The sequence below is a fragment of the Alligator sinensis genome, unplaced genomic scaffold (assembly GCF_000455745.1).
Source record: "Alligator sinensis unplaced genomic scaffold, ASM45574v1 scaffold402_1, whole genome shotgun sequence".
NCBI classification, from domain to species: Eukaryota; Metazoa; Chordata; order Crocodylia; family Alligatoridae; genus Alligator; species Alligator sinensis.
In genome coordinates this window covers 2,034,766-2,041,790 of record NW_005842089.1, presented here as the reverse complement: position 1 = coordinate 2,041,790, position 7,025 = coordinate 2,034,766, and the positions used below count along the sequence as shown (strand labels likewise).

General features: G+C 51.4%; 1 protein-coding gene across 4 annotated transcripts in view; it reads right to left on the bottom strand.

Annotated features, from left to right (window-relative positions):
* RADIL (Rap associating with DIL domain) overlaps positions 1–7,025 on the bottom strand; it is a 56,558-nt gene that overhangs the window by 34,850 nt on the left and 14,683 nt on the right. Inside the window, exon 1 of one of the 4 annotated variants that reach the window (XM_025204601.1) lies at positions 4,580–4,705. The exons of the other annotated variants lie outside the window; for them this stretch is intronic. The gene's annotated coding sequence lies outside the window, so the exon portion shown is untranslated. Of the gene's footprint in view, positions 1–4,579; positions 4,706–7,025 lie in introns of those variants that run through there. 4 annotated transcript variants of the gene reach the window in all.

The following is a 7,025-nucleotide window of genomic DNA, read 5'->3' as shown; positions in this document are numbered from 1 at the left end:
CCTGCCCAGGGCTCGATGATCTAATAGGTCCCTTCCGACCCTAAAATCTATGAAATCTGTGTGTGGCATGGCAGGAAACGCAGTTGTTGGTGTTGGGGATCAGATCCCACGGAGGCATTAAAGGAATGTGTGCCAAGGGCCCAAGAGACCACCTCACTCCTCAGGCCAAATAGGCAGGGCTGTGACCAGCAAAGCCTGGCCTTGATTTAAGACAGGGAAAGGGGTGACAGGACAGCCTTCACCTCAGGTTACAGTCTTCCCCAGGCTAGAAGAGCACCCCTTCACTGGCCTTCCAGACGCACCGCTGCAAGCGAGCCGGGAGAGGTCGGAGCTGAGAGGAGTTATAGGCTCTGTTGGAAGCTCAGTTCTGACAGTCATCAAAAACGAGAGGGCAGGTTGGCGTGTGCCTCTATTATGGGCTTTGCTGTTCCTGCAAAATTCTGTGTGGGGACACTGGTGCTAGGAGAGAGCCTTAGTCCTACTGAACATAACACACATGTCATTTTTGAATAACCCCTAACTTCTATCAAATTCGTGGAGAGAGGCGCCTTGCAGGGAATCCTAGAGAAATGCTTTCAGTGGCTGAATCCTATATTTTTATTTTTGTACCAGTTTTGCCCAAGGATTCCTGGCACCACATTTCACCAAGCAACAGATCTGCCTCTGACTCTATCTCTGTTGTCCCACAGGTCCCTGGCCATCAGGCAGCAGGCCCAGGGACTGGCACCTAGGGGGCACAGCAAGTGATTCCAGGAGCATTTACATGTTCATTAATGCACTTTAAGTAATGTGCATTAAATATAGTACCTCTGTTGTGAGATACTAGAAAAATGCACATTAGCCTATTTTGAAGTGCATTAGCTAAAGAGCACGGGGCATTTATACACGTGCACAGGGCATTTATACACGTGCTCTGGGAGTTGGGGGGGAGAGGGGCTTTAATTAGAGCAGCTCTGAGAGCCAGTTTAATTAAAGCCCCCAGAACCTCTTATGTATCAGCGTCCCCGTGCTTCAAAATGGCGGCGGGGCACTTTATCTAAAGCTCGTCAAACGAGTTCTAGATACAGCTCCCCCCCCACCATTTGGAAGGGCAGGGACGCTGATACACGAGATGCAGGAGGCTGCTGGAGCACGGTAATTGCCACCCTCGAGCAGACTCGATTAATCAAGTCTGCTCTGACGCACTGGACTTACAGCATGTCAGAGCAGCCTCCCTGCTGGTGTTTAGGCACCCATAGTGTTTTTGTGATGCTTTAATGTGCATTACAATAGACTAATGCGCATTAAAGCGCACATGTAAATGCACCCCCACTTTGAATCTACTGAAGATGGTTTAACGAGGGAATTTTTCAAATGGGAGCAAACGTTTATCACCCAGTGGTAATTCCCACAGGTAACAGCCTGCTCTGGCATGACAAAGCTTGTGCTTGGAAACCATCCAACAACGTCCCTTCCAATATAATAGGTTTATCCCTCGGTATCCCAAGAAATGTGTGCGACTCAGGCTACAGGTCTCTCAGGAAAGTCGGTGGGAGCTAGAGAAGGCCAAAGCCCTCAGGAAGGATGTGCAAGCAAGGGTGGCTTGTGCAAAGGCAATTACATAAAAAAAGCAGAGCTGGGCCACGTAAACCCACTTCCCTCTGGCATCTCCAGTTCTCAGGGAGCTGTCCTGCACGCCATGCCTGGATGCCCAGGTCTGTCTTCCCCCCAGCCCTTCCCAGTTAGTCAACTCCCAGTGCTAAGCAAGGACTCCTCTATAGCAAGGAAAGGGTGCTTGCAAGATGGGGCCTTGAGAACTGAGGTTCAAAGGAGAGGTCAGTCCCACTGTAAAACAGTTTCAACCTGGGCATTAATTAGTGGCTTAAACAGCAGCCATTCCCTCCCCAGTGGGAAGCAGTTAATAAACTAATTAGGATAATGGGTAAGGAGTAGATAAAACCCTTAAGCTGTTTGCTAGGAGGACACAGATGGAATCAGAGCCTCCTGCATGCTCTGACGTCTAAGCAAGAGGAAGGATCCAGCGGCCCTTGGAAGGACACTCATGTCTACAGACGCAGGGACCTGGCGCTGTGGGACCCAGGGCAGCAGACACATTGTCTATGCAGAGCTAGCTTCCTGATCCCTAGAGACTGGTCCAACAATTTACAGATCCTTAATGTGCCTTGAAGGCATCTCAGCGCTGAGTCTGCTTCACTGCATCTGGCTAGGGACTACAGGCTGCTCCTTTCGAGGACCTGGAGGGGTCAAACCCCTGCTCCTCGCACACTTTAACCCTGCTGGGTTACACGCATGGGGCAGAGGGAGGTTCACACTAGCAGTACATACTGAGGCCACCTGCCCAAGGACACAGCTCAAAGCCGGTTTCCAAGAGGAGGCTTGGAGCACAGCCACTCTCCCAGGGTGCAGACACTTGAGAGAGCGGCAGATTTTGGCCATCCTAGACACAGCATAGGGCTCGCTCGGTTCCCAGCTCCAGCCCCTGGCGGTCTGGGCATGCTGGGAAAAGCAGGCTAGCTGAGCCTGGACTCTGCGCCGGGTCATCCAGACCTTGGGGAAGCAGGTGTTTCACAGCACGGGGCATTAATCCACAGGGGTAATTTTTTTTTTTTTTTTTTTAATCCAGCCGACATTGTTGTCCCAGGTTCCTGCTTCCCACAGGTCATTGCAAAGCAAAGTGAGAGAGTCACCGAGGCTTTCTGAGTAATCTTCTACAAACAGGAATGATCATGCCTGGGACTGGAACAGGACCAAAGCAGCATGGGAGGTGATCTGGGCAGGAGTGGGCTGTGGTGTTCAGTGGTCACTCAGGTACATTGAAGAGCCCTGCCACATGTTCAAATGACAGCTTGGTTGAAACCAGCTACAGTGTTGTCGCACATTTTCAAGCACTAACTTTGTAGCTGGGTGGACATTTTTATGGCGTGATAATTACTTTGCACCTGTGACCGGTCTAAATTTATAGCGCAGTTAACTATTGAATTGCGTGCTATAGGTAATGTGTGGCTGAGGCCTCAGAGGCTGCTTTCCCTGCCTGGCTCCTGGTTGCAGCAGCAGCAATTGCTCCGAGCTGCACCATCCACATACCCTGTCTGAGAAGCTGAGGAACCCCCAAAGCAAGACCATCGTTGTGGGGGCTGGCGAGGCGTCCGGGCTCCTGCTGGATCTCAGGAGGCAGGGGAGCGGATCCAGGACAGGATGCAGTGAAGGATGGGCAGGGTAGGCTGCAGCACCAGCAAGCAGGAAATCTGCACTCAGATCTCCCACCTGACAGCGCTGTTTTAGGGAGGGAGGGAGCTGAATGCAGGAGCAAACCTGCTTGCTCAGCAACCAGCAGGCCTGAGGTTATAGGCCAACATTTCTTGGCTGGAACTGCACCAGTTTGCACCAGCAGAGAAGTTGGCCCCATCACCTCTGCAGGGTTAAAAGAGTTTACCCGCTGCCAACCTGCCTCCCAGACATTTTTAGGTATCTTGCTGCAACTGAAGAGTACAGGAAGATTGAACCAGCCCCAGCCCTGCCCAGGCTCCCTGCACCTGCCTCGTCTCCCTCCCATTCCCCTCCTGGGAAGTCATAGGCCACGGGTGCAAGAGGTGGAGCCGGAGCAGAACTACTGAAAATACCCGCAGGCAGACACAGCAAGGCATGCCGGGCCATTACATGGGGCTTGGAGGCAGCACAGTCCTCATGCGGCACCCTTGCCTAGCAGAGCCTGTGAAGTCAAGAAACCCATCAAAAGGACAAGCAACTACCCCAGGGGAGGTTGCCCATGACCCAGAGACCAAGGGCCAGCCCCAGTGCAGACCAGGGAGAGGATAGTGCTTTGTTCCAGCCCCGGGCTCTACTGAAGCACCTCTGCTTTAAATTCCATCCCTTGCTACCAAGATGCATCTCATCCCAGTGCAAACCCCGATGCCTGGAGAGAGGAGCATCCTGGCTCCATAAAGCTGCTGCTGAAGCCTGGTGACGAGGTATGAACAAGCAGTGCAGCGCTTTCCTCTCTGGGTGGAGGGAGAGCTAAGGCTGGATCTTCCCCAGGCTCCGGTGCAGCAGCAGGATGAGCTCACGGCTTTCCCCAGTGTTTTAGCCTCCTGGGCAGTCTGCAGTATGGGCCCTCCTTCTCTCTCTTGCCTCCTAACCATAAGCCAGGCAACATTGCAGCCTCCTTCCCTCACGTCACTCCCAGCCACCCCCACAGACCACACACGAATAACTCCTCTCAACACGGGGAGCAGCCCCCGCTGCATGGCAGTGCTTCCTAAGGAGTCATGGAACGTGGCCCAGGCTTCCTTCGCCCCCTCACTCCCAAAGCGGAGCAGCAATAACCTGGGCTACTAGGAGCAGGAGCTGGCAGCAATGGAAAAGGCAGCAGCAGCAACGGAGAGATCACGACAGCAGACAGCCCAGCCTCGGAGCGTAGGGCACGGATGCGGGAGATTTCGATTCGCAAGGCACAACACCCGAGAGGACAGCAGCAGCCCGTGAAGCAACGCTCCCCGTCAAACAAGGTGGAAGCAGATGGATGCCTTTGGGTTACAGCTCTGACCAGCCTTGTTACCTAAACAGACGCTGAGCTACAAACCTGTGTTGTGCTCCAAGATACCTCAGGCACCAAAAAAATTGGGGTAGAAAAACCTGTTCCCTCCTATTTTGGTCATGCAACAAGTGGCTGAGCTCTCATTCTCTCTCCCTCTTTCCTGGGCCCCTGACAAAAGCCAGGCTGACTCGCATGCCTCTCCCACGTTGGAAGTATGTGAGTGAGTGCTGTCTTTATCTGCGCATTGGGATCTCCATGTGACAGTGTTCCTGAATGCCAGCCCCCTGGCACAGCCTGGGCCAGCCCCAGCCCTGCTTTTTATCCGGTGCGAGTCCAAAAGGGAATTAACCTTGGACTCCGGAGAGAGAGAGAGGAACGTGGAGATGACAGCAATGAAAATCGAACGCCCCAAGCTGCCCTCAAACTCAGGATGCCCACCTGAATGATTCGACCAATGCTTGGGATCACCCCTTGCCCCGATGCCATCCCAGAAATCAATGTGTTCCCTCTCTTGAGGACCGGCTTCTCTCCAGCTCCTTTAGGCCAGGCTAAGTCTGCAACTCTCTTTGAGTGGAGCCCCACAGGAAGGGCAAAGGTCCAGGCTACCGAAAATGGGTATCGGTAGCACAGGGCAACCCTCGGTGAGAGCAGCACGTGTGGTCTGCAGCACCTCCGCCGACACGCACTGCATGGGCCAGCGAAGGGGGCTGCAGACCATGGCCTGGTAGCATCGCCTTGGGCAGCCCCTTGACCTCTCCCCTGGAGAAACGGAGGGGATGGCAATGCCTCCCTCTTCACTAAGTGCAGCGAGAGCTGTGTGTGGGAAGCACCGTTTCCCTCGCAGCCAATATCCCTGCAATTACAGGGCTTTATGATGGGCCCAGCTGACATAACAACCAAAAGAGAGGGCCAGAAAAGCAAGAGTTTCTCCATGAAGACAATTGGCATTTCACAGCCGGCCGACCAGACGACCTGCGGTGGGTTTTCTTTCCCCAAATGAGCTCATCAATTATAACTGGAGGGAACCCTGAAAACTTCCGTCTCCTCCTACAGCCTGGAAGCTCTGAAACAACTGGGGTAACAGCTGTACGGCGAAAGCACAGAGGGCCAATTTTCATCCCTGGCCCTTGTTATTCATGTGGAGAACTGCTTTACAGCAAAAAGTAAGGGATAGCAAAGCAAGACAGACTGTGCGCGTGCACTTTCTGCAGCTCCAGGACCAGCCCAGACCACATATGCATGAAGTAGCCAGGCTGCCCGGGGGTGCCCACAGCTTGGCTGAAGAGTCCAGTGAAACTATGTCTAAGCTGCCTCTTAGTATAGGTAGGGGTTTTGTAAAAGCTGCTGTCAGCTCTTCCCTACCAAGGGCTTGTTAAAAATATTGTTTTTTCTCAAAATCTCCCGTGGCTTGAAATAATCTTTTAAAAACACAAAGATAAACTTTCCATTTATCCCTACGCAGCCTGCTTCAATGTGGTAGAAATGGAATCGCTGGCTCCATTTGTCTTGCAAATGTTGGGATTCTTATGACATCTTTGCTTTTTATGGTGTGCCATAACCACCAATCATCCCCACATTGCCCGGGGGATAGGCCTGTTACTTCCATGCCACCGGACTGCCGGAGAATCCGTTCTAGCTGAGCGCCGCTCTGCAAGACCCGTGGTCCCTTCCATAAATTACTACTTATGATTACAAGTGGAGGTGGAAATCCTGCCTAGAGTTAAGATCAGCCAGTGTTTCTCATCCATTATCATTAACAAGCTCAGCTTTCAGGAATTTCTGACTTGACCAAACTTTAACTGTTCAGATTAAACAGTAAATTGTTGCTGTTTTTCTCTCTGTATGTAAGCCACCCTGAGCCTGTGTTGGGAAAGGCAGCATAAATATATAAAGACAGGCATGTTTTAGGCTAGGGTGATTTTAGCTTTAGGGTGATTTTTTGTGGGACAGATAGAAGAAGAAACTTGCAGCTGCTATGAGTTACTTCATTAGCTCAAATGCTTCAAGGGTCTAAACTGGAGGGTCTCAATATGATGCAGTTTCTCTTGGTTTGACTTGGGTTTTTTTCTTGGTTGACTTGGGTTTTTCTCACACACACACACACACATGTCAAGCACTAACAAGTTTGGAAACATCAGCGGTTGTGCGTGCAATCTTAATTATGCACGTGCGCTGTCATACAGGTTTTGATTAAATGCCATTTTTTTTCCCCATAGGTGCCATATTTCCCATCCAGTGATCCCCAATTCAAAGTAAATGAACTGTTACTCTAAAGTACTAAATACTCATGCTACTGCAATCTTATAGTCATGGTCCAAAGGAGGTTTGTCTACTTCTCTTTCGGGAACTTGTCTCCAGTGTATCAACAATACGTTTTTCACATGATTAGCGCTTCCTACATGAACATTTCTACTAGGGCGTCCAACCACTTGGAGATCCTGAAGTCTAGACTGGACGTTGCAATGCACACACATTACAGGAAAGAGAGGAA